This window comes from Gopherus flavomarginatus, chromosome 4 (genome assembly GCF_025201925.1).
Source record: "Gopherus flavomarginatus isolate rGopFla2 chromosome 4, rGopFla2.mat.asm, whole genome shotgun sequence".
NCBI lineage: Eukaryota > Metazoa > Chordata > Testudines > Testudinidae > Gopherus > Gopherus flavomarginatus.
In genome coordinates, this window is record NC_066620.1 from 54,544,399 (window position 1) to 54,571,403 (window position 27,005).

The following is a 27,005-nucleotide window of genomic DNA, read 5'->3' on the forward strand; positions in this document are numbered from 1 at the left end:
CGGCGGGCGGGCTGCGGCATCACACCCCGTGCGCGGCGGGCCGGCCCCGCCAGAGCCCATGGGCGAGAGACCCCGCCGCGCCACACTCAAGATGGCGGCTCGCCGCGCATCCCTCCCTCCCCGTTCCCGGCAGTGACTTCCGGAGAGAGAGCGCCCGTCCCATGGTAACTGCGCCGCGCTGGGGACGCTACCGGGGCCGCTCACCCGCTTCCTGCCGCCCAGAGACAACCGCGGCGTGGGGCGGGGGTAAGAGAGAGAAAGGCGGGCCCCGCCCCCCCCGGAGGGCCCCGCACCGGGCAGAAGCCGGGTGCACCCCGCCCCCGCCCGGGGGGGCTGTGAGACCGACCCCGCCCCCTCGGCTGCGTTGCCCGCAGGGAGGGAATCACCACTCGCACTCGCTCCCCGGGGGCTCTTCTCGGGGGTGGGTCTCGCCGGGCTGCCCTCGCCGCCTCGCTGTGGTGGGGCCAGGGCTGTCCGAGCCGGCTGCCCCGCTGCGGCGGGTCGGGGGCGGGCTGGCCCTGAGCCCTGCCTGGCGTAGGCCTGGCCGAGCTGCCCAGTTCCCCCGGCTCCTGTTTCGTGGGCACGGGGGTGTGGGGGGGTTATTCCGCCGCGCGTGACTCGCTGCCCGGTGTGGGATGTGCCCCGCTCCGGTCCCTGCGTGGGGGCAGCCGGGCCGAGGGGAGGGAGGTGGCTGTGCCGTGACTGGTCACCCCGCCCCGTGACAGCGAGTTCGGCTCCGAGCTGAGCTTGAGAGCGTCCCCCCGCCCTGTTCCCGGGCCAGGAACCCGGACACAACCCCGGGTGTTTCTTGTAGCAACGGCGTGTAGGCAGCTGTGTAAGCAACGTGTGGGGACGTGTCTCGAAACCGGCACGTGGTGGTTTCAAGTATCAGAGGGGTAGCCGTGTTAGTCTGGATCTGTAAAAGCAGCAAAGAGTCCTGTGGCACCTTATAGACTAACAGACGTATTGGAGCATGAACTTTTGTGGGTGAATACCCACTTTGTCAGTATTCACCCATGAAAGCTCATGCTCCAAAACGTGTTAGTCTATAAAGTGCCACAGGATTCGTTGCTGCTTATGTGGTGTTTTGTTGGCTTCATGGCTCCTTCATTGTGTGTGTTGGAGTATCTGTTTCATGTGTAGGTGCAAGTGCCTCTAGACTTGGGGTGGCAATAGGGATGGCCTCGGGCTTATCAGATCTCTTCTCCCTTTGTCCCCCATCTCAGTACCGGTAATAACACTAGGGTACTTGGGTTTGTCATGGATTTAGAAGTACTTGTGAGAGAGATTTTCCGTGGATAGTGTCCTATTGATAAGATTTTCCAATCTTTTGTCTAGTCTCCTCGTCCTTTTGTAACCTTCTTCCCAAATAGGTTGAAATTCTAGCTTGGGAAGACATTAGCAATGCCTCTGATACTTAGGGTGATCAGATGTCCCGATTTTATAAGAACAGTCCTGATTTTTTGGGTCTTTTTCTCATATAGGCTCCTATTACCTTCTATCCCCTCTCCTGATTTTTCATATTTGCTGTCTGATACTGATTCTTTAACTGGGGCTGTCACTGCTGTAGGAAAACTCATTGTAGGAAAAGTAGTATTTCTGTCTTTGCAGTGATTCTAGCATCAAGTTAGTCACTGATAGGAGTGATGGAGACCTCTAGTGTATTTGCAAAGTACTGAATACTTAGTGCTTGTCAGGCAATGGGGGTGGGGTCGGGGGGGACTTACCTGAAAACCACCTGGGCCTGAGATAGGACACAGCAAATGTTACTATATTTAAAGCAGTGCTAAATGAATAGCCTTGGTTCATTCTTCTGTCCCTTATCTAAAAAGCCATGCATAAGAAATGACTTGATCTTTGCATTCATTCCTAAATATGTGTGTACATTAAGAATTTAGTTTTCAGCATTCATATTAACATGGATAGTACTGAAATCTGATGAGACTTGAACATGCTCTTGGATGCTGGTTATATTTTGAAAAGTTATTCTCCTTTCCCCCCCAAACAAGTTGTGGGTATAGACTAACATGGCTACCTCCTGATCCTTTTCCCCAGTTTGTATTCTAGGACATGATGTGATTCTGAGGCTGCATGAAGGAATTAGAAACTGTATATAATTTGGCAGGCTGCTTCATTTAGAAACTTCTCTTGTGTAATATCTCTTGTGTAATAGTTTCTCATGACATCCTTCTCATGTGTAAAAGCAGGGCTTAAAAACTTCAGGCACCTGCTAGTCAGGGGCAAACATGAAAGATGGAGTAGGGGCACTGTTAAAGGATGATGTCCTGAAGAAAATAACAACCTGTTCTCCTGCCCTTCCTCTGCTGAGAAGAGGAAGGGAAAGGGTGCTGGGATTCCTATTGTTCCTAGACTCTTGGCGGGGACAGAGGGGAATCTTATATTAGCCATTAGGTATATAAGTAATTTTTCTCTGAAACACTGCACTGCTGTTCTAGATACAAGTTGTAAAGCAGGTTAACATCTTTAGTTATGTCAAAAATACTGCTACAAGCACTAGACCAGCAAATGCCAACAGGCTAAGCACCTGGGCTGTCAATGGGACTACAGTACTCTCACACATGCATCACTTTAAATTAGGGCTGTCAATTAATCACAGTTAACTCACTCGATTAACTCAAAAAATTAATCACAACTAAAAAAAATTGCAATTGATCACAATGTTAAACAATAGAATACCAATTGAAATTTATTAAATATTTTGGCATGTTTTTCTACATTTTCAAATATAATCGATTTCAGTTACAACACAGAATACAAAGTGTACAGGTCTCACTTGTGTTATTTTTTATCATTTTTACAGTTCAAATATTTGTAAACAAAAGAAATAGTATTTTTCAATTCACCTTATAGAAGTACTGTAGTGCAATGTCTTTATCATGAAAGCGCAACTTACAAATGTAGGGGTTTTTTAATTATGTAACTCCACTCAAAAACAAAACAGTGTAAAACTTTAGTCTACAAATCCACTCAGTCCTACTTCTTGTTCAGCCAATCACTAAGAGAAACAAGCTTGTTTATATTTATGGGAGTTAATGCTGCCCACTTCTTAATTACAATGCACCTGAAAGTGAGAACAGACATTCACATAGCATTGTTATAGCTGGTGTTGCAAGATATTTGTGTGCCAGATGCCTCTCCATGCTTCGGTCATCATTCCAGAGAACATGCTTTCATGCTGATGACACTTGTTAAAAAATGTGTTAATTAAATTTGTGACTGAACTCCTTGGGGGAGAATTGTTGGCATATATTTCGTGTTATAGCAGTCTCGGGTGATGACCCAGCATGTTGTTAGTTCTAAGAACATTTTCACTGCAAATTTGACAAAATGCAAAGAAGATACCAGTGTGAAATTTTTAAAGATAGCTACAGCACTCAACCCAAGATTTAAGAATCTGAAGTGCCTTCCAAAATCTGAGAGGGATGAGGTGTGGAGCATGCTTTCAGAAGTCTTAAAAGAGCAACACTCTGATGTGGAAACTACAGAACCCAAGCCACCAATAAAAAGAAAATCAACCTTCTGCTGATGGCCTCTGACTCCGATGATGAAAATGAGCATGCATTGGTCCACACTGCTTTGGATTGTTATCGAGCAGAACCCTTCATCAGCATGGACACGTCCTCTGGAATGGTGGTTGAAACATCAAGGGACATATGAATCTGTAGCATATCTGGCATGTAAATATCTTGTGACGCCGGCTACAACAGTGCCATGCGAATGCCTGTTCTCACTTTCGGGTGACATTGTAAACAAGAAGCAGGCAGCATTATGTTGGGAGGTATAGCTCAGTGGTTTGAGCATTGGCCTGCTAAACCCAAGGTTGTGAGTTCAGTCCTTGAGGGGGCTATTTAGGGAATTAGGGTAAAAATCTGTCTGGGGATTGATCCTGCTTTGAGCAGGGGGTTGAACTAGATGAGGTCCCTTCCAACCCTATGATTCTATATCAGGGATTGGCAACCTTTCAGAAGCAGTGTGCCGAGTCTTCATTTATTCACTCTAATTTAAGGTTTCGCGTGCCAGTAATACATTTTAATGTTTTTTAGAAGGTCTCTCTCTATAAGTCTATATATTATATAACTAAACTAGTGTTGTATTGTAAGATAAACAAGGTTTTCAAAATGTTTAAGAAGCTTCATTTAAAATGAAATTAAAATGTTGATCTTATGCTGCTGGGCTGCTCAGCCTGCTGCTGGCCTGGGGTTCTGTTTGCCTAGGCCGGCAGCGGGCTGAGCGAGGCCTGCGACCAGGACCCCGGCTGGCAAGGGTCTGTCAGCCAGGACCCCAGACCAGTAGCGGGCTGTGCGGGGCCAGCAGCCAGGACCCAGAGGGCTGGGGGCGGGCTGGAGTCAGGGCAGAGTGGGGGCTAGGTATGGGTGGGGGTGCCAGAGTCAGGGCTAGGGTTGTGGGGGGCGGAGGGATGAAGGAGTCAAGCAGAGAACTGGGTGTGTATGAGGGAGGTACAGGGCTCAGGGCAGGGGCCTGGGGTGTGTGCAGGGCTCAGGGCAGAGGACGTGGTGTGTGTGTGTGGGGGGTCAGGGCTCGGGGGAGAGAGCTGGGTGACTGCCCCTTAAGAACTCCCAACCCCGCTACTCCTTGTCCCCTGACTACCCCCTCCTGGGACCTCTGCCCCCAACTGCCCCCCAGGACCCCACCCCCTATCTAAACCTCCCTGTTCCTTGTCCCCGGACTGGACCCTACCCCCTACCTGTCCCCTGACTACCCCGACCCTTATCCACACCCCTATCCTCAAACAGACCCCTAGGACTCCCATGCCCAATCCAACCGCTCTCCGCCCCCGACAGGACCCCCAGAACTCCCAACCCATCCAACCCCCCCCCCACTCCCTGCCTGCCTCAACCCCTCTCAACACCCCTGCCTCCTGACAGGACCCCCAGAACTCCCAACTCATACAGCTCCCCCAACTCCTTGTCCCCTGTCCACCCTCTCCAGAGATCTCCCACCCTAATTGCCCCCCCCAGGACCCTCCTTGCTCCCAGTCCCCTGACTGCCCTGACCCCTGTCCACCCCCTGCACCATCACAAACCCTAGGACTCCCATGCCCCATCCAACCCCCCCTGCTCCCTTACTGTCCCCTCCAGAGGCTCCTGCCCCTAGCCACCCCCCCGGGATCCCACCCCTTATCCAGCCCCCCCAGCCCTGGGCCCTTTACCGTGAGGCTCCACGCAGAGCCAGACACGCTGCCCCGCGGGAGAGCACAGCCCTGGCCCTCAGAGCGCTGCGTGTGGTGGCGGAAGAGCTCCAGTTGAGCAGGAAGCGTGTCTGCCTCCCCGCGGAGCCAAACGCTGCCCAGCGGGAGCGCGCAGCTCCAACCCCCAGAGTGCTGCACGTGGCAGCAGGGCTCCAGGGGAGAGGAGAAGGCAGGAGAGTGCCCGGCAGCTTGCTGCGCTTGGCCTGGCGCTCCGGCCCGGAAGCGCGGACCCCGCGGCTTGCTGTGCCAGGAGAGTGGGGCCATTTGCCCACCCTGTGTGCATGGCTATGCTTCTGCTCCCTGCCCCTGCAGGGGGAGCAGAGGGCAGAGGAGAGTGGGCCGGGCTGGGCAGGATTTTTAATGGCATGCTGGAGTCCTAGCGGGCTCCAGCGTGCCATTAAAAATTGGCTTGTGTGCCGTCTTTGGCACACGTGCCATAGGTTGCCGACCCCTGTTCTATATTCTGGAAATGTAAACAAATGTGTTTGCCTGAGTGGCATAACAAGAAGTAGAAGTGAGTGGACTTGTAGGCTCTAAAGTTTTACATTGTTTCAAAGGGAGTTGGTGCTATTTGTTGAATAGGTTGGAAGCAACAGAAAAACACATCAGTGATTATAGCATCATGTTGTATTTTGTACAGTATTTGTGAGAATAAAGGAGAAAGCCTTAGTGTGACGGGTGGGAGGCTGAGGTGCAGAGACTTGCTCAATGATTTGAGCAACCAGCAAAGCATCCAATACAAAATGCAAACAGCCGGGACGGTATTATCAGGGATGCCTGTTGCTCTTATTTGACGGCTCGGGCCTGGATTGTGCAGCGGTACATCCAGCTACTAATTCCTGGAGAGGAGGGGGTTTGAAGTCTTTTGTTCAGTTCAGTGCAGCTTATGGGTAGTGGAAGTGCAACAGAGCCAGCAGCCCCTATTGCGCCTACTGTCTTTGCCTACATTTGTTTATAAAGCCCTGTCAATTAATGCCAACATAATTTTCTGTGTAAAATGAACTGTCATCAACTCCATATGAAGGTTTTTATTAATCTATTATGTAACAAGCAGAAGTGAACATTCAACTGAAACAAAGCTGAAAAACAGCTTTAAATTATGACACACTATATTAAACAGCAATCTATTATCTAACTACAGAGAACTCTTTCTTTATATTACCAGTGAAACAAAACAGTCAAGTGCAACAGTGCAATGCAGGCACAACACAAAGGGGCAAGGTTAAATTTACAGGTGAGTATATGTCTTTGCTCAACCTCGTCTGGTTTGTGGGCCTTCTGGTGTGGCATGCTGAGGTTTGAAGTTACAATGGGCAATAGAGGGCTCAAATGAACTGGGATCCCAATTGCCATTGTTTTCAGTGCCCTCAGCTTAGGTCTGAGAGGGGAATGGCTGGGAGCACTGCAGTAGGGCATTTTGGCTTTGTATTGCCCCCAGGAGTTGCCTCTGCGTCTCCCTCTTGCTACTCTGAAACCTCTTCCTATGCTGTTTTTGGACATGGCAGTGCTTTCCCTGGCAATGGCCATACTGTCCTTTGCCACTGCATCAATCTCTCCGTCCTCAGATACTGCTTCCAACTCTCTGCATTTTGGGCTTTTTTGGGGGGGCCTCTGTATTGATGCCACAAACATTTTATCATAAGCTTTCTCCCCCTCAGGTTTGCCTGCCATTCTGCTGTTAAGGGCCCTGTCGTTGAGTCTGTCCCATGCAGGTGTCATTGCTGTGCGGGTATTTAAAAAAAAAAAAAAAAAGCAGCTATTATTCCTAGTCTAGGGTGGCTCTGACAACTTTTTTTTACATGCATTTCTGCCTTTAGCTCCTTGAGATTCTTCCATCCCGAAGATTCCCCAAGACTGGATAAGTGGTGGTGTCTGTGCTTCATATACTGTGTGGCTGGGGCAGGGATGGATTTGGAAATTATGTTCCTGGTCTGGCTTTGCTGTGCTTATGGAGGGTGAAATGGATAATCATCTCTCCATCCCCTTTAGGTTGTCCTGACTCTGGATGATGATATCCTGAGATGGGTGACTAGGAGCTGGATGGACAAGTGGAAAGTGAGATCCTATAAAAATCCCCAGTTCCCTAAATAGCCCCCTCAAGGATTGAACTCACAACCCTGGGTTTAGCAGGCTGATGCTCAAACCACTGAGCTACAATAAGGGTGCGAAATATGGATCATATAATGAGACTTTGAGAGTATATGAAGAGAATGCTATGAAATTTTTCTACTTTCTGATAGATGGGATGAAAATATTGTTTCTATATGGAGAATAAGATGCCAGGGTTTCTTATCTGTAGTTTTGAGACTGAATGTGGCTATGGGAGCAGAGTTAAGTTTGGTTTTGCATTTTGCAGTGTAATAATGAAAAGACTGTATGAGCTGTGATTGTATTTGAATGTATGCCTCTCCTCCCCTAGCTGTTAATTTCTACCTTAAATGCTCAAGTTTTTGTTCTAGCATAGCAGCAGTTATTACTTATGTAAAAAGGGTGAGTGGGTCTCTCTTTTCAGCTCTCTTAATACTAGAGCTGATCAGGAGTTTTCCAGCAAAACATTTATTCAGAAAATGCCAATTCATTGTAGAGAAATGTTTTGATGAATCTACTATAGACTCATAGACTTTAGGGTCAGAAGGGACCAATATGATCATCTAGTCTAACCTGCACAAAGCAGGCCACAGAACCCTACCCATCCACTTCTATAACAAACCCCTAACCTATGTCCGAGTTATTGAAGTCTTCAGATTTGACTAAACTTTTGCTGAAACAAAGGCAGGTTTCAGGGTCTGCAGCTATGGCAGAAAACTTGCCAACTCCTGGAGCCCTGTCTAGAGCTGGGACTCTGGGTGCTGGCAGACTCCCCTCACTCCAGCAAGCAGCCCCTGGAGCCTGAAAAGCAGCTGTGAAATTGACAAGAAATGAATTTCATGTTTTGTTTCAAGAACACCATATTTCAGTGTTTCTAAAATAAAATTTTTGGGACTCTTTAGTTTTGATGGGAAATTTTGGTAAATTTGCTTTCATTCTAAATCAGAAGGAAAGCAAATTTGTAAGTAGCAAAATCTACTGCGAATAAAACCCCCTAAATTGTGGCCAGCTCTATGTAATACAAAAAAATGCGAGTTCAATATCAAGGTTATGCTTCTGCTCCCTGGATGATTGAGTATGAGTTGGGAGCCTGTTGATGTGGAGAGGGAAATGGAGAGAAATTGAACTATGTATCTGTTTTCATTGCCCTCTCTTCCTCTTCTTTCACCTTGTCCTTTCCACACCCCTGCCATGACCAGCTCTTTGGTAGCCACCAATGTCCCCAGAGAATGGCATGTCTAACTCTCCTTGGCTGGTGGGAGGGTCACTGTAGCAGGAACAAAAGAGAGTGAAATGAAGGAAGTGATCCCAGAGGGCCCCAGGAAGAAAGAGAAGGCAGTCAAATTAGTAACTCCCAAAAGTCTTAACATGTAAGAGGTGAGAAATAAGACAATAAAAGAACAAAGGTAAAACAACATATGCAAACACTTAAAGTTCTCATAATGTTACCCTTTCCCGTGAGGAGGCTGCTGAATGACTCTCAGTAATGTTTCTCATATGTTAACTGTAAGTCTTAGTAGTATGCTTTCCTTTTCCGCCAAGCCCTTAAAAATGTGATAAGGTTGTAGAGTTAATCAGACATCTGAGTTGTTAATATTGTTGAACATTAAATATAGTGGTCATTTCAATAAAATGCAAAAATAACGAAGTACAGAGATCTCTCTTCGAATTGATCAATAGCATTCATTTGGTTTAGCAACTGCTATTTATTATTCTCTAGTTCAGTAACTATATGGGATTTCTAACATCTAGTGTTACTTGCTTGCCTGTGACCAGTTTTTATAATGTCAGCTGTTCTTTGGTAATAGTGTTTAACTTTTGCTGCACCTATAAGCGGGAGTCAAAGCACTTTTTTGGCTAAGTCCTATATAAACAGATAATTTTCAGTTTGTACCATAAGAGTAGAATAAGAAGGCTATTTCCAACAAGATGATAATTTTGTAAGCATTTCAGAACTAAGCATTAATTATTACGGCATGTGTAACACTTTGAAGATGTTAAGTGCTTATTGTCAAAAAGTTGTGTGACAGAATCCCTCTTCAGCAGTAAGTAAAATATTTTATAACTTATTTTTTAGCTTTTGAGGCTTCTCGATTCTAATAGTTTGCCCTCTTAAATGATCTTTCTTGTGAAGTCTGTAAATTAATAATTCCTTTGTCGCTTACATTTTAACATTGTCTCTTGGCTAGAGTTGGAACTGAATTTTATGGATGCACATTCTGAATTTTGTGGTTATAGTAACCTGAAAAGGGTGTATGACTGTAGATGCTAGTTGGGAAGACAGTTAATACTATTTTTATTTTAGTATGCTATCTCTGACACAGCTTAGAAATGACATGGAATTATGCAAAATGAACGGTTAAATATCTGAGGAGTGAGTTAACTTTATTATTTCTACAAAATATCTCTTAGATTTTAGTCAAACTGATTAAAGTGAAATAGCTTTTATAATAATGAAGATCTGAAAAATATCTGAGTTACACTTTAGTCATTGATGACATATAGTAAATTTCACTCTTAGGGAAAGAGGCTACTTGGATAAGATGTGCATGGGATAAAATCCTGAACAGCTCGTAATATATTAAGTGCTACTTCACACCTTACTGTTTAACCCTTCCCATCTGTCCTATAGAAGGGCAACAGGGAAAGCCCTCAATCTTTCTTGAGACTAGAGAAAGTATTAATTCGATAACCATATGCTAAAACCCCCAAGATTAACAGCCTCTATTCAAATTTAGAGAGAGGGTCTGTGATGCTTTGGGGTTCAGCCCAGACCATTAAAGGGTTTTCAACACGTGCCCTGCAATTCTGGATACCTTAAATGCTATGCTGCTGTGGCTCACAGCCTGGACAACAACCATCAGCCTTACAAGCATGTAGGTCACATCCTGGCATCCACCATCCAGTTACTTTTTGCAGCATGACCCCATCCCCCGGTCTGGAGTTTCCCCAAAACTATCTGCCCTGTTGTGTCCAGCTCTCTCCTGGAACACTCCTAGAAGTTAAATTTGCTGCTCCTTTAAAGAGATAGTAAACAGCAACTCATTAATTTAGCTGGGGTTTGTCAAACGCTCTTATTTCATCGAAGTACTGAACTGTCTGACAGTAAAAGTAAAACAAGTTTATTAAACAAAATGTTTTAGGTTTAAGTGACACCAAGTATAAGGAATAAGGATAGAAAAGGTTACAAACAAAAGCGAAAATTTGCATTTAACACTAAAACTGAATTTCAGTTCGTTACAATCTTTGCCTAAACAGGTTTCTCACCTATATTCAGTCCCCTTAGTTGAAGGATCAATCGTTCTGTGACTTGAAGAGCTCTGGCCCCATTAGTCCCTCAAGTGATGGATGCCAAAATGGCTTTTTCTCTCTCTTTATATCTTCCCAAAGTTCAATGGCCCTACTTCAAGAGGCAGGAAGGCTTCCAGAAGATGCAGTCTCCCTCCCCCATCAAGATTGTCATTTTTCCCCACTTGCTTTCTTGATGACTTTATTTATCTTGCATGTAAATACGCTTTTCTTTCTCTTTGGTCACATCTTGCTTAATTTACATCCGAGATGCATTCAAGCAGGCAGAACCACATTCTTTTGTTTAGAACAGGGGTAGGCACAGCTTGGTAAATATGTTTTAATAACCTATTTGCAGCACATCTCTATAACACCCTTTGTGAGTTTACTGTTCAGACGTCATGCAAGAATATTAATAATCAGTGAATTATTAGTTTTCCAGCAGTGATTTATTACATGTGAACTTTTGGGTACATATCATGACAACAGTGTACCAATTGGCACTGGAGTGCTCTTAGGGTCACAGGTGTGCATGCTTCATGGGTGCTGTTAGGGTCACAGGTTTGAGTGCTTCATGAGTTGAGTAGACTGATCTTATTACACATAGGATGGGCTCTTCGTATTCTTCCGTTCTACCCCACAAACTCCCTGTCAGCCAATCTCTCATTCCCCCTCTGCCCTTTTTCTAGGGACTCCCTGCAACTACCCTCAATCTCACCTCTGTCTGTGGCTCTGTGTCTCCCCCCCATTACCCTTTCCTCCCATACAGAGGTCCACAACTCTCCCCCATACTAGCACCCCTATGCCACCGCCTTCTTCCCAGGGCAAGTGATGTGTCTCATATCCCCTCTACCAGGTTCCTCCAGTCTCCCCTCCATCAGTGTTCTGAGTGTCCCCCATTCCCCCCACATCCATTCCCGGATTCCCCATTCTCCCCCTACATGCCAGGGGGTCTTTGTGCACCCATATTCTCCCCTTTTCCCTTCATGCTTTCCTCCTCCCATGGTTTATGTGCTCCCCATTATCCTCTCCCCCCCGCACCATAGCAGGGTCCCCTATTCTCCACCATACTAGAAGCTGTGTGCATTCCTCCACCCCATTATTATATTTTCTGTCCGGGGGAGAAATCATTCAGGGTGTCCACTTTGGGAAACTACGCAGAGTGAGATGATATAGGAATATTATTATGAGGGAAGTCATGGGGGTCATCAACCAGTTGTTTATTCTGTAGACAGCTGCAGAGGTGCTTGAGGCCTTGACTACTAATCCGATGTCAAGGACTCCATGTGTCTCCCATTTCCCCCCAAATCAATAGAGTTCTGCTCATTGATGCCTATAACGTTACCTGAAATTTGGGAACTGATTGGCTGCGGTGTTCAAAAGATGTGGCATTACTGGCAGACAAACACTGAAATGCCATTGAATTGAATATTAGGCCTTTGCAAGCTTGGCCAGTGAGATGTCTGTTTTGATCTTATGTGTAGGTAAAATGAATGACTAAGTAGCCAAAACTATGGTGATTGTCATCAGAAATGTAGATGGTAATGATAAACATTCCATGTGAGAAGAGTAAGTTTTTATTAGCCACGAGATAGGGTCAAGCTAGGAAAAATCATTTTTTCCACGCAGCCCTAGGTTACGGAAATCTGACCTGGGCAAGTGAAGTTTAATTACTGGCCAAGTGACGCGTGGTCTAACACTCAACTCGCTGACTCCTGTTTGCCTGGTTTGCCTGTCATGCTGCGTCCGACCAATTCAGAAATGTCAGGGATATTTCTAGGCATCAGTGGGCATAACCTTATTGATTTTTCGTGCAAATCCGAACACAGAAAAGCCTGATTGACAGGCTGCCTTGTGCTGCAAGCAGAGGAATCTTTCTGCTGCCTACACATACCAGAGGCAGCAGTTTAACTTCCTGTGTGGAGATATTGTCCATAGCCTAGACTCTTCACAGAAATAGGAGAGCCTTACTGGGGGGGAGAGTAACATGAGCAGGGATCCGGAGGAGGCAGGTGTTGTCAGTGGAAGCAGGATCCCAACGGGGGCAGAGCTGGAACCTGCGAAAGCGTGGGAGCATTGGGAATAGTGATGATGAAGAAAGTGGGCACCCCTGGGGTGGATGGGTATGCAGACATGGCAGTGGAGAGCTGGAGTTGGGGGAGGTGCAGATGAAGGGGGTGGGAAGTGGAGATGGATAGAGAAAATCAGGGTCCCAGGAATGGCATGGAATCAGTGGTGGGTCAAATGAGATGAAAATGGGTGGTACACAGTGACCCTGATATGCGGCCGGGGGAGGAGGAGTAAGAGAGATGGGAAGAGGGAAATGGAGGAGCCACACAGATTGTCCTCCGGGGTGGGAGCAGAATGGAGAGCAGTGGTAGCCTGAGCACACTGTGCCCAAGAGGGGAATGGAGGGATGGAAGGAGCCCGTCATGAGCACAATGTGCCCAGGCTAATAGAAATATTGATCCACTAGGTTACTGTCTGCTGGAAAAGTGACTAATCTAAATTTAAAAATGCTGAATGCAATAGTAGACTGGCATGTTCATCCTGAGGCTGAAAATGGAAGTAAATCAGCCCTCCGCTCAACTAAGTTTACAAGCTGGGCACAGGTCTTGCCGCACGTCAGATATCCTATAATCTTGCGTGGTTAGAAAACATAGGCACATCTAGAAAGTGAAATGTTTCTAATACACACAAAGATACCCAGGTATAGCTGTGTGTCTTTCTCTGTCTTTCATGCCTAAATAAGAACTGCTTACTCATGATCTGCTGCTCTAAAGAATATTGATGGAAATTGTTTTCCATAAAAACAGACTAACTCAACACAATAGTGAAAACAGTTTGATCATAATTGTCTTACACAGAATCAGCATATACAATACACAAAGATGACTTGAATATTTTGTAGAGCACCAATTAATCAGAATACTCGCCAATCTTTGCTGTAATTGTTAGTACCTGGATGCATCTCGCCTCTATTCTCATAACTTTTGTCAGTGGTCACCATGTTCAGGTGAAATGGTAGGAAAGGAAGTTTTGGCCCCAGTGGAATGAGACTTGAGTTCTACTTGCTTGCATCAGAAAATATTTATATTCCTAGCTAAGCATGCATTCAAGGCAAAGGGAGCTTTCTTATCTTTAGCCATAAATGACATTTATGAAATCAAGATCATTGCTGCTCCTGGATTGCCAAGAATCAATATAGATCTCCAGTGCTTTTATTCTTGATCTAAGATTGGCAAGGGGGTTGCAAACACATTTCTAATGTGGACTTCTCATAATAGTCCTCTATGCCATTGGCACCTCGAGAGTAGACGGATGCACTCTTATTGGCTGTAGTATGGGGCATATTTCTAAAGTACCTGGTGCCACACTTAGTGTTATGCTTGTCACTCCCTATTCCCAAAGTAGGAAGCTCACCACTCAGATGAGTTTGACTAGAATATTGGTTAAGTGTCTTGTCTAAGATCAAGAGCATCTAACTGTACCCACAGTACCATCATCTTCCTATTACTCATACTTGTCCCAGCAATAAGTGGACTTGAAAAAAACAATACTTTCAGAAAGATGGACATGTAGCTATTTGAGCCTCTTTGCATTTAGAATTGTGTGTACTCAAGCTATAAATCCAAGGTACATAGAATCTCATAACACCAACATAATTAAAAGATCCTTTTCACTCTTAAAAACTTCTTTAGGGCTTCCATGGTAATGTCACATTTAACTTTGCATTTCTTTACTGTATCAAAAACTTTAATTTATTTTTGCCATAAAATATTTTTTCTGGACTGGAAAATGTGGAAAGTCTGCATTTGTCTGTATCTTTAAATCGTTTGATAGTTAAATGTTTGTACCTGATTAAATTTCTAGTTAGGGGATGGAATATCAACAGTGAGACTAGACAAAGCAGATAAAGTATGGGAACTGTTCACATAAAACTTCAATTCACCTGGAATGTGAAGGGTATAGTATATCTCAAATTACAACTGTGCTGAAGGGCAGAACTGAAATTGAAGATGTGATTTTAAAAATCCCCCTTCAAGTCTTTTATTACTTTCACAGCCATAAATTACTGTCAACTGTAATAGGCATGGTGAGTTCTCTGACACCTCCGGTTTCAGTGAGTGAAGAAGTTTCTAGACTTGAAATAAACTTCTGGATAGATTTTTTTGTCTCAAATTTAAAAATATACCTAATACAGATTTTTTTTTTAAATCTAAGATACTTATGTGGCTTTCATTATGATAATATTTGAGCACCTCACAATCTTCAGTGTATTTATCTTTAAAAGACACCTGTGAGGTACAGAAGTATCATCCCTGTTTTACAGATGGGGAACCAGGGCATAGAGACTAAGGCTAGGTCTACGCTACCATTTAATTTTGGTATAACTTGTGTTGCTCAGAGGTGTGAATAAGCCACCCCTCCGAGCAACATAAATTACACTGACCTAAGCATTGGTATGGACAGGGCTATGTCTGTGGGCGAGCTGCTACCACCTCTCGCACAGGTGGAGTTATTATGGAGTCGGCATAGAACATCTTCATGAGGTGCACTACAGCGCTTCTAGTGTAGGCTAGGCCTTAGTTAAACTCCCACAGGAAATTTGTGCAGAGCAGGGACTTGAACCCAGGTTTCCCAAAGAACCCTAACCACTGGACCTACTTAGCATATAGGTACTTATAATGGGAGCACTCAGGGACCAATTTTTTTATTTATCTATCTTTTTGTATAGGTTTTGAGACAAATAGAAGTAAGGCAATTCAGTTAAGGCTGCTACTGTTATGATTTACTTGGAAAATTACAGATAACTTTGCATGTGAACTAAAATAACTATCTCTGTTATGCACAGTATGCTAAACCACTGTGAATAAGTACCAGGAGAATTTCTGCCATTCAGAACAGATTTCATTCTAACCCTATACACACATTCTCACTTATTATAGAAACTAGCAGCAATAAAGTCAATGGATCAAACACTAGGATAATGCAATATTTTAATTTTATTAAGACCCTTTGAAACTAGGGTACATGATGTATATACATCATGACCATTTTACACAAGTGACATGCTAAAACAAAAATCATAAATGTTTTATTTTATTGTATTTTATTAATTTTATTACTTTTTTATTTTTAGTTACTAACATTTTTAGTACAGCTCATTGTGTTTCTGTGGTAGTCTGATAAAGTTATTAAAATACCTAGTTTAGAAATGTTCCTGATCATATAAGAAGACTGAGACCCTGATCTTACAAGGAGCTCCATATGGGCCAATGTAAGCATACAAGAATGAAGAAAAAATTACAAGATACTACAATTGTATCTAAGAGTCTAGAAAATAATACATATTGTACTTGAGAAATAGTATATCATGTAATTAGGTTATCGTCACGCATGTGCACAAGGAAGTTGTATTAAGGCTGAACATACAACTTTAGCTAGACATTTTCTGATGTAGATACTTAACTGTTGCATTAACATAGATTTTTGCTTTAATTTACTGTTAGTAGTGGACATTGCCAGTTTCAGGTTAAATTTGGTACCTTGGTAATTTTGTTTTCTGTTAAAAGCAATAGAGACTGTGGAAACAATTTGAGGAAACAATTACTGGTACTTGCTTTGTGAGTGGTGGTGGTGAATAATGATTAAGTACGTTCATTTGTCCAGCCAACGTACATCCGAACATAGACTTTTCCATGGTCTTTCCATAAGGGGATGATGTGATTGTGTTTTATCTTTGTCTTGAATATCTTCAAGTTCTACAAACCAAATATCTTGTCCAGGAAATTAAGCAGCTGTTTTAAAGCGTTCTTTTGCTTATAGTGGGGCGTGTGTGAGTGGTCAGTAAAATGAAAAGCAAGTTGTTGGTATTTTCTCAGCTGTTTTATCTTTTAAAAACCAGAAATGCAGAAATTTCCATAATGCTTTTTATATTGACTTTTCCGATAAGCGCACTTAACAACAGTACATCCAACAAAGATAATAGGTTGAGTTTCAGAAAAATTCAACAGTGGGTCTGGTATTTAGCTATCGTTTAAGTATGTGCAAGTAACATAGCATTCGTGAGCTTGTGATCTCAGTGTTTCTCTTTGGAATTATCTTGATGTTCTTCCCCGCTAGCCCTAAAGAGAGATGGTCTGGCTGTATTGTTTGTCTAGAGCTTCCTGGTGCAGTTGTGACTTTGACTTCTTGTGCTGTAAGAAGCCCAGGCTAAAGCTATGATGATGGGATGACAAGACTAAAGCCTGGTCTAGAAAGCACTGGAAAATTAGGTCAGTTTAACGATGTTGGTCAGTGACATGAAAAATCCACACCTCCGAGTGGCATTGTTAAGCTAAATCCCCATGTAGACAGAGCTGAGTAAATGGAAGAATTCTTCCGTTGACCTAGCTACTGCCTCTCAGGGACGTGGATTACCTATACCAACGGGAGAACCCTCTTGTCAGTGTAAGCGGTGTCTACAACTGAAACATAGCAACTGTAGTGGTGCAGCTGTGCTGCTGTAGCATTTAAAGTGTTGAAAGACCTAAGACATCTCTCTGCTCTGGGAGTCCAGTGATGTTTAACAGTATATAAGCTTGGCCAACAAAGTTCCTGCCTGTCCACTCTGTCGTGCAGTGTTCTTTCTTTTTTTGTAAGCAGGGTTATGTGAAGAGCTGCCTCAGTAGTTCACAATATTAACTGATAATGGTGCTAACGTTGACTAGTTCTTCTAAGGCTGAACTATGTCACCAAGAAGGTTATGTGGTTTTGCTAAGGTCCCCAACTAGAGTTAACACCAAGGCTGATTGTGTGTAGGTCTTCCTTTATTTCATGCTTATGTGACAAATTTTCTTTCTTTTATTATTGTGGACTCGTATGACGAGTGTTGTATCAATAATAAAATTATGCAAAAGAAAACAGTGTTGTGTTGTGTTACAATGTAATCTCAGTTGTGAAACTAAAGGTAGCTGTTTCTTACTGGGCACTAATTACTTTGAAGTTGCCTTATTTGAGATTGACCCAGTTGGGGAGTGGGAGGAAAGAGCTTTAGTTTCATGTTTAATTAACACACATGGGAAAAGATTAACACGTATCAGTATTGCTTGCACTGTTTCACTCAATAGAAAAATTATGCAGCAATTTTTTCCCTTTTTGTAGTTTTAACTCTTCCACTTCTCATCCCCTCACCCTCTTTGTGTATTTGAATCTGTATTGATTATTAATTCATAAATCTTCAGTCAGTTAAATCAAGTAATTTTAGCTATTATTATTTTTTATTTATTGATTAATAATAATAATAATGTTTCCATGTTATAGTCTGACTGCACATGCTTCCTCCTGCCCAGGATGCCAGTACTTATTTAGAAACTGATACCAATGCTGTTCAGTTTAGTGACGTAACCTAAACTCAGTCCTTTAGTTAGTATGAGTTTGTAGAACAGAAATGTACTATTACAGTATTCAGGCAAGGCCAAATATTTTTAGCAGCTTTATTTAACAAGTTCCTTGTACCAAAGTAGGCTGATTGGTCGCATATGAAGACTGCATGCTGTTGAGCACTTAGTTTATTATGATGCAGATGACCAGATCAACAATTGTCATAAGCAGAGCTGGCTTAGAATTCTTCAACTAAATATTTCCATGTCAAAAGTTTTTTAATTTTTGGTATTATGTCCTGTTTTGGCACTTTCAGAGCAGAAGTTCCATCTTTTGGTTTGAAATACCTTTTGTTTTGAAATTTAATTTGTAGTGAAATTTAAATAAAAGCCAAACAAAACATTTCAAAAGTATTTAAATGAAATAATGTTTGAACAAATTGGGTTTTTTTTAGTTTCAGTTTGAAATTTTTCAAGATTTTGATCTTGTCCCAATTTGGAAAGGGAAAACTTTTTGCAATATTAAAAAATTTCCCAGGATGGCAAAATCATTTCCCACATAACTTGAGTCACTGTATACCTGTAGATTCTGACTGGTTTTGTGCGTACTTTGGAGGGAAAAAAAACTTCAGATATAATTCTTTAGTACTATAAGTAATAACAATCAAGGGCCTCTTGTGTACAATCGTATGACTAAACGTATACTGTTTTCCCTTTTAGGTATCTACAAGCAATTGGCACAGGATCTTGGCTTTATACTCTTAACTGTCTTAGAGGGTGAGTTTTACGACGTTGGGAAATAGCAATTTCAGCTGAGATCGGAGCTGTGACATTGATCTAAAGGTAGGTCATGCAGAATTCTGAAAGTTCCATTCTTCAGAAAATTCAAGTTTTAATCTTGTTCTGGTTTAAATATTGTAGACTGGAATTCATTATGCAATAAAACAGGTATTTAATAGACATCTTTAAGTTTCAGTGACTCTTTTGTCTTGAAATCACTTTTCTTTTTTCCCCAGCCAACTTCTTTCTAAATCAAGGTTCACTATATCTGAATTTCAGTGAGCACTTTATGATGCACTCTTTGAGTGCAAGGCCTTTTCTTCTATTTCACTGTGCATAGAATCAGAATACGGCTCAATGCAACAAATATAAATAAAAAGGATACAATGGTGGTTGTTAATCTCAGGTCCTCATCATGCATTTTCTCTTCTTGTGATGCTGTTGGGCCTTGGGTATCTTAGTTAGTGTCACATCTTTATTATATATCTGGTGTTCCTACTCCCTCCTTCTCAGAGAGAACTACTGCATCTTTCCTCCAGCTAGGAGGACAGGACAAGAACCTTCTACTGAAACTGTTGCTACAGTGCTGCTTTATACAAACAAATGAGATCTTTGGGTCAATCGGTGAGGTACACATTGCTGCTGTACTGCAGCCCCCCAGAGCAAGTTTACCCCCAGAGCTGAAAAATCACATCTCTTATCAAATTATGTTGGGTACAATATGTCAAATTTCAAGGTTTCAGTCTGATTTACTTATTGCTCTAGTTGGAGTTGTTATATTCCATATCTCAATCTCTTAATTTCAAATGCTGGTCTTTTTCTCTTGAACTAACAATTAAAAGTAAAAGATGCAAAAATAAGGGAGAGTATGGATCACTTGAGGGAGACTAGGCCTAGGAGACAGAACCCCCTGAAATCTAATCTACTTCTCTTCTCCTCCTATAGAATGTGGCTAATGCCTCAGATGGGTGCTGTGAGAATTAATTTTGTCCAGCTCTTTAAAGATTGGAAGTCCCCCAACAAACCTTTTTATGCAGAAAAAATGAATTACTATCTAACATAGTGAAGACCAGAGCCCTTGACTTGAGACTGACTAAGCATATTTGAGACTTCCTTCTTTGGCTTTTTAGCTGCAGAGAGTGCGTACCCATAGTTAAGATTTTGCTAGCTAAAACCCACTACAGTTATAACATTTACCATGATGGCACAAGTTTTTTAATTATCTTTACCTGTTTTTGTTTTTTTTAAATGATGATACAAAAAAATTGCTCCAGGATTATTTCCCTTGTTACTTTGAAAACTTCTGCAGAATGCAGTGCATATTTTCAGTTGGCTGACTATGGCAATATATAAAAAAATCTATGCAAAGCTTGCAACAGAATATTTGAAGAGCTACAGTTACTGTCACATTTAGGGCTTGTCTACATGGGAGATTCATACCAGTATAAGCTATGATGTGTGTTTAAGCTGATATAGTTGTACTGGTATAACCCCTGTGTAATAGTTGCTTTTTTCGGTTTAGCTCATGTTGTTTGGGTAGGGACTTAAGCTAAATTTTTTTAAAAAGTCACTCATATACTGTAATAAGAGTGTCTGGGGTGGGATGGGGTGGTGGTTTTACCAATATAACTGTCTACCTGGAAAAGTTTTACCAAGGTCTTAGTGCTGAACTTCCATGGGTAGAATGCAGGGTCCTGAAAGGAGCAGGAAGTTCTCGTTTTCAAATTCAAGCGTGCCTGTTACTGTCTATGTAGCTTTCTTTGTCCAGATGTTTTTAAATATAGACTTCCACTCTGGCTTGCATTCAAATCTGCTTCCCCCTACCCCATAGTGTTGTTAGTTAATTGAACAAACCCTGCTTGGAGCAACTGTTAATAGGAAAATGGTTGTGCGGGGGCTCTTGGGGTTCCTGTAACACAATTCCTATGGATCTATCAGATTGTTAAAGTGACAGAGCTGTTATAGAAATGAAAAAAATTCAAAGATCAGTCTGTTACGCTGAAGAGAATTTCACTGTTGCTTTATACATTTCATTTCCCCCTTTTAGTCCCTCTTCTTTTTATAGTTCCCATGGTGACTCCTTATCTAAGCCAGTAAACCAGATAAACTACTTCAGTAGCCAGCTAGGGCACAGATCCAATATTTTGGAGGCATTTTTAATTTGTATTATTAATCTGACTTTTCTGTAGCTGCCTCCCTTTTTTCAGGGGCACCTTTTGTATGAAAGGAATAAGCCTCTATTTGAGTATTTGGAATAATGTAGTTGGCTGCAGATGTCTTCATACTTTCAGCTGAGGAAAATTCAGGATCTACACCCATGCACTACCTGATTGGGCTAGAAGCAGTACATGACAGTTAGCTAGCAAACAGGAGCAGCAAATGGGAATTTTGTGAAGAAGTGCTCCAGGTGAAAGAGGAGCAACTATGTGATCCTTGGAGTGAGTTTGTTGTCTTAGTATTTTGTCATGTGTCTGCTTGCCATGTGCCTGCTGGATTCAATTTTATAGTATGGTCTCTCTTGAGGGCTGTGTGCTGAGCCTAGATTCCTGCTAGGCTAGGCTGAAAGCTTCCTAATGAGGCTGTAGCCTGCTATCCTTGGATTCCTAACCTCTTTAGGATCCCTTGACGAGGGGGCTGGGCTAACTCCGGGAGAACAGGGGTTTAAAAAACCAGCTTCTAAGCAACCAGAGGAGCTAGGAAACAGGGGAGTTTAGAGAAGGCATGTGAGAGCCAGATAAACCTAACAAACATACTCTAAACTTAGGCCAGTGATGCCCCCCCAAAACAAACAAAAAATCATAGCACAAAGAAACAAAAACCCCTGCAAGAGTAAAAACGCAGGCAGAAGTCCAGCAGCAGACTGGGGGCTATCCAGTTTGTTGCATTGAATGCAGCATTTATGATCGATTACCTGCCTGTGGGCAGATGTACCTTTGGTGCAATCAGCTTATGGACCTCAGAGACTGAGTACAGGCTCTTGAGATCAGAGTAGCTAAGCTGGAGAAGCTAAGGGAGACAGGGGTACATAGATGAAACTTTCAGGGACACAGTTGAGGATGACAGTGTTAGGGAAGGAGAACATGAATCTGGAGTGGAAGGAAATGATCGCATAGTTGGGACCCTCCTTCCAAATGTCAGGATATCCTCTTGCACTGAGGATACCCATCTAGGGGAAGGAACCCCAGTTATTAGGAAGAGACAGTTAATAATCATGGGGGATTAAATTATTAGAAATATAGATAGTTGGGTTTGTGATGATGAGGAGAGCCACATGGTGAACTGTCTAGCGGGTGCAGACCTCTTGAGACATCTATATATGCTTATGGGCAATGCTGGAGAGAAGCCAGTGGTTGTGGTACATGTAGGTACCAGTGACATAGGGAAAAGTAGGAAAGAGGTGCTGGAGGCCAAATTTAGTCTTCTAGGTAAGAGATTAAAATCCAGGACCTCCATTGTAGTGTTTTCTGCAATGCTCCCAGTTCAACCTGCAGTACCAGTCATACAGACAGACACAACTGCAAGGTCTCAATGTGTGGATAAGACAGTGGTATTCAGAAGAGGGATTTAAGTTTATCAGGCACTGGGGAACCTTTTGGGAAAGGAGGCACCTGTGCAGGAGGGGTTGGCTCCACCTAAACCAAAATGGAATCAGGTTGCTGGCATGTAAAATTAAAAAGTTTGTAGAGCATTTTTTAAACTAAGGGCTGGGGGAAAGCAGGTGTGGAGGAGCACACTGTTTGGACAAAGATGTCCCTTAAGGGAGGATTTATTAAAGGGAATACTCCAGATCCTAGTAAAGAAGAAAGAATAGAAACTGATAAAGTACAGATGGGAAATGAAGCGAAACAGTCAAACGAAAGAATCTCCCTCAATTACATCACATGAAGGCAGACAACTAAATATTGACAAAGTTTATAAGTGGTTATTCACAAATGCTAGAAGTCTAAATACTAAGATAGGTAAACTTGAGTGCCTGGTTGTGAATGAGAATATTGATATACTAGGCATCACAGAAACTTGGTAAAATTATGATAGTCAATGGGACACGATGATTCCAGGGTGCAAAATATGTGGGAATGACAGAATAGATCATGTGGGGGCGGAAGTGGCCTCTTTGAAAGGAATCATAGAGTCAAACATAGTAAAAATCTTAAATTAATCAAACCATATCATTGAATCTCTGTGGATAGAAATTCCATACTTAAATAATTAGAATATAGCAGTAGGAATATACTACTGACCACCTGACCGGTATGATGATTGTGAAATGCTCAGGGAGATTAGACAGGCTACAGAAACAGAAACCCCAACAGTAATGCGGGATTTCAACTATCCCCATATTGACTGGATATATGTCACCTGAGGAAGAGATGCAAGATAGAAGGACACTAAATAAAATTTCTAGACATCGTTAATTACTGCTTCTTAGAGCCGTCACTCCTGGAACCCACAAGGGGAGAGTCCTACGTGCAGCACAGGATCTGGTCCAAGAGGTGACTGTAGCTGAACTGCTTATTAAAAGCAACCATCACATAATTAAATTCCCCCTTGTAGGGGGAAAATGCCAGTGAAACCCACCACAATAGCATTTAACTTCAGAAAGGCAAATTACACAAAAATGATGCTAGTTAAACATAAATTAAAAGGAACAGTCAGAAGAATGAATTGCCTTCAAGCTAAATGTATATACCAATTTAAAAAAAAAAAAAAAGCCACCATGGCTAACCAACAAAGTAAAAGAGGCAGTTACAGGCAAAAAGACATCCTTTAAAAACTAGTAGTCAGATCCTACTGAGGAAAGTGGAAAGGAGCATAAACTCTGGCAAGTCAAGTATAAAAATATAATTAGGCAGGCCAAAAAAAATGTGAAGAGCAACTAGCAAAAAACTGAAACTTAACAGCAAAATGTTTTAATTCTATCAAAAGCAGAAAGCCTGCCAAACAATTAATGGGGATCACTGGATGAAGAAGTGCTAAAAGAGTGCTCAAGGAAGACAGGACCACTGTGGAAAAGCTAAACAAATCCTATATATCAGTTTTCACTGCAGAGGATGTGAGGGAGATTCTCACACCTGAACCATTTTAAAGTGACAGATCTGAGGAACTGTCCCAGATTGTGGTGTCAGTAGAGGAGGTTTTGAAACAGCTTGATATATTAAACTGTAATAAGTCACCAGGACCAGACGGTATTCAGCCAAGAGTTGTGAATGAATTCAAATATGAAATTGCAGATCTATTAATTGTGGTATGTAACCTATCCCTTAAATCAGCCTCTTGTACCTGAGGACTCTCAGAGGATAACTAATATAAGCCCAATTTTTAAAAACTGCTGCAGAGGTGATGTGGCAATTACAATCTGATAAGCCTAACTTCAATACCTGGCAGTTTGATAATTCTGTTGTTCACTATATTTTTAACAAGATACATAGATGAACACTCTAGATTGGGGAAGAGTCAACATGGCTTTTGTAAAGGGAAATCCATACCTCACCAATCTATTAGAATTCTTTGAGGGTGTCGTCAAGCTTGTGGACAAGGGGGTTCCCATTGATATAGTGCACTTGGACTTTCAGAAAGCGTTTGACAGGGTCCTCCACCAAAGGCTCTTAAGCAAAGTAGACAGTCGTGGGATAAGAGGGAAGGTCCTTTCGTGGCTCAGTAACTGGTTAAAAGGTAGGAAACAAGGGGTAGGAATAAATGGTCAGTTCTCACAGTGGAGAGGGGTAAATAGCAGGGTCTCCCAAGGATCTGTCCTGGGACCAATGCCGTTTAACATTCTCATAAACGATCTGGAAAGTGGGGTGAGTAGTAAGGTGGCAAGGTTTGCAGATGATACAAAATTATTCAAGACAGTTAAGTCTAAAGCTGCCTAAGAAGAATTACAAAGGGATCTCGGAGAACTGGGTGACTTAGGCAACAAAAGGGCAGATGAAATTCATTGTTGATAATTCAAAGTAATGAACATTGGAAAACATCATCCGAGCTATACATACAAAATGATGATCTAAATTAGCTGTTACCACTCAAGAAAGAGATCTTGGAATCATTAAGGATAGTTCTGTGAAATCATCTGTTCAAACTACTGCGGCAGTCAAAAAAGCCAACCGAATGTTAGGAACCGTTAGGAAAGGGATAGATAAGAAGACAGAAAATATCACAGTGCCACTATATAAATCCACGGTACGCCCACACCTTAAATACTGTGTTCATTTCTGGTTGCCGTATCTCAAAAAATATATGTTAGAATTGAAACAGGTATAGAGAAGGGCAACAAAAATGAATAAGGGTATGGAACAGCTTCCCTATGAGGGGAGAGAGAGAGACTGTGACTGTTTAAGCTTAGAAAAGAGACCACTAAGGGGAATATGACAGAGGTCTATAAAATGTTGACTGGTGTGGAGAAAGTTAATAAGGAAGTTTTATTTACCCTTTCACACAACAAAAGAACCAGGGGTTACCCTGTGACATTAATAGGGAGCACGTTTAAAACAAACATAAGGAAATACTTCTTCACACAACGCACAGCCAACCTGTGGAACTCATTGCCAGGGTTTCTGTGAATGCTAAAAGTATGCCTGGGCTTGTTTCAAAAAAGAATTAGAAATGTTAATGGAGTATAGGTCCATAAGTGGCTAATAGTCAGGATAGTCTGGGAATGCAACCTCTTGTCCTTAGAGGCTTAGGGATATCTAACTGCAAGAAGCTGGTACTGGACAACAGGGGATGGATCACTTGAAAGTTGCCCTGTATTGTTCATTCTCTCTGAAGCATTTGGCACTGGCAACTGTTGGAAGACAGGATACTGGGCTAGATGGACCATTGGTCTGACCCAGTATGGCTGTTCTTAGTGCTGTTTTTCTTCCCCGCCCCCCCTTCCCTGAGTCAGTGCAGTGGCCTATTTAACTAAACTGACCTTTGGGAAGCGTACTCATTTAATCCAGAATGCTTTGTATTGGCATCCTACAGGGAATGCACAGCATAAGTATTTTCCTAGTCCCATTCTAAATGTTAAGTGTTGGCATATGAAGCGCAGTTAAACTTCCTTAATGGAAATTGAAGACATTCATCCAGTGGAGTGGGATCATTAATCAAGGACCTTTTGTCTAGTTAAAACTGAGTGTTTTGTAAGTATGTCTTCAGGTTTTCAGAGAATTGGAACTTAGAAGTGACTTTGTAATGGTTTTGGGTGCCCAAAATCTTTTTTTGTGGGGAGGGTGGAGGTGGAGTAGTTGTAGAATCATACTACAGTACATTGAGTCTTTGTGGCTTTTATTGTCTTGTACAGTTAGTGTTCAAACTTATCACACAGTTAATAAATTTATTGGGTCTTCCTTTCCCTAGAGTGGCGGACAGCAAGTGTATTTTAGAGGTGACATGTTTGGGATGGATGAGTACTAATCTCATGCTGCAACCAGCTTAGCTTCTTAATGACATTTGCTGCATTCTATTGGTAGAAATTTAGCTAGAAGTTTGAAGTAGAGAGTTCCTTTAGCTGGTGTCTGTAGTGAGAGTAGAGATGGTTGGCATCTAGCTAAAAGGTCACAATGACTCAGGCTCAACTTCTTAATGTGTCTGACACTGTAAAAGGTTTTCAATGTTCTTGCAGCGCGAGTTCTTCTTTGTAAGATGTGACAAGGTGTTCACATGTACCAACACTAGAGAGTTTCTCCTGTTCGCTGTCTTTCTCCTTTTGCTCCCTTTGAGAGAGAAAACAGCTGCTAAATGTTTTTACGTTAAGTTCAATATTGAAATTCTATCTTCTGGCTTTGATGGAGGAGAAAAGCTAAACTATACAAACAAATTAAATTGATTGGATTTGTTGTGAGGACATTGACAACTGTTAGCAGTAAGTGCAAAGATAACGTCTAGTTTTTTAGTAAATGTGACCTGTAACCTTCTGAAAAAAACAAAAATGGCCTTTTGTTATGACTGTTGCAGTTTCCAACTATGTTTAGAATGCAGGAGTGCTATAGAAGAGAGAAAGCAACTGAGAGTATGTCTACATTTTGAACTTGGTGCAGGTTTTGTCTATCCATGTTAAGTGATGCGCAACAACTGTTGCACAATTAATTTCTACACCCTACATTGTTATCCTGCAATCAAGTTAAATTACTCTTGGGGGAATTCTGCGCCACTGCACATGCAGAATTTGCACAGAAATTAATGTGCATGCGGAATTCCCTTCCTCCCTCCCCCTGAAATAGGCTGCAGAGCTGCTGGCTGCCACTAGGGGCCACTGGACTCTGCAGAGTCCA

General features: G+C 42.4%; 1 protein-coding gene across 8 annotated transcripts in view; it reads left to right on the forward strand.

Annotated features, from left to right (window-relative positions):
- DISP1 (dispatched RND transporter family member 1) overlaps nucleotides 1–27,005 on the forward strand; it is a 181,513-nt gene that overhangs the window by 116 nt on the left and 154,392 nt on the right. For 2 of the 8 annotated variants that reach the window (XM_050948409.1, XM_050948419.1), the window contains exons 1-5: nucleotides 40–246; nucleotides 6,396–6,464; nucleotides 6,889–7,285; nucleotides 8,518–8,695; nucleotides 18,691–18,813. The gene's annotated coding sequence lies outside the window, so the exon portion shown is untranslated. The other 6 variants (XM_050948412.1, XM_050948411.1, XM_050948413.1 and 3 more) reach the window with 6 other exon arrangements.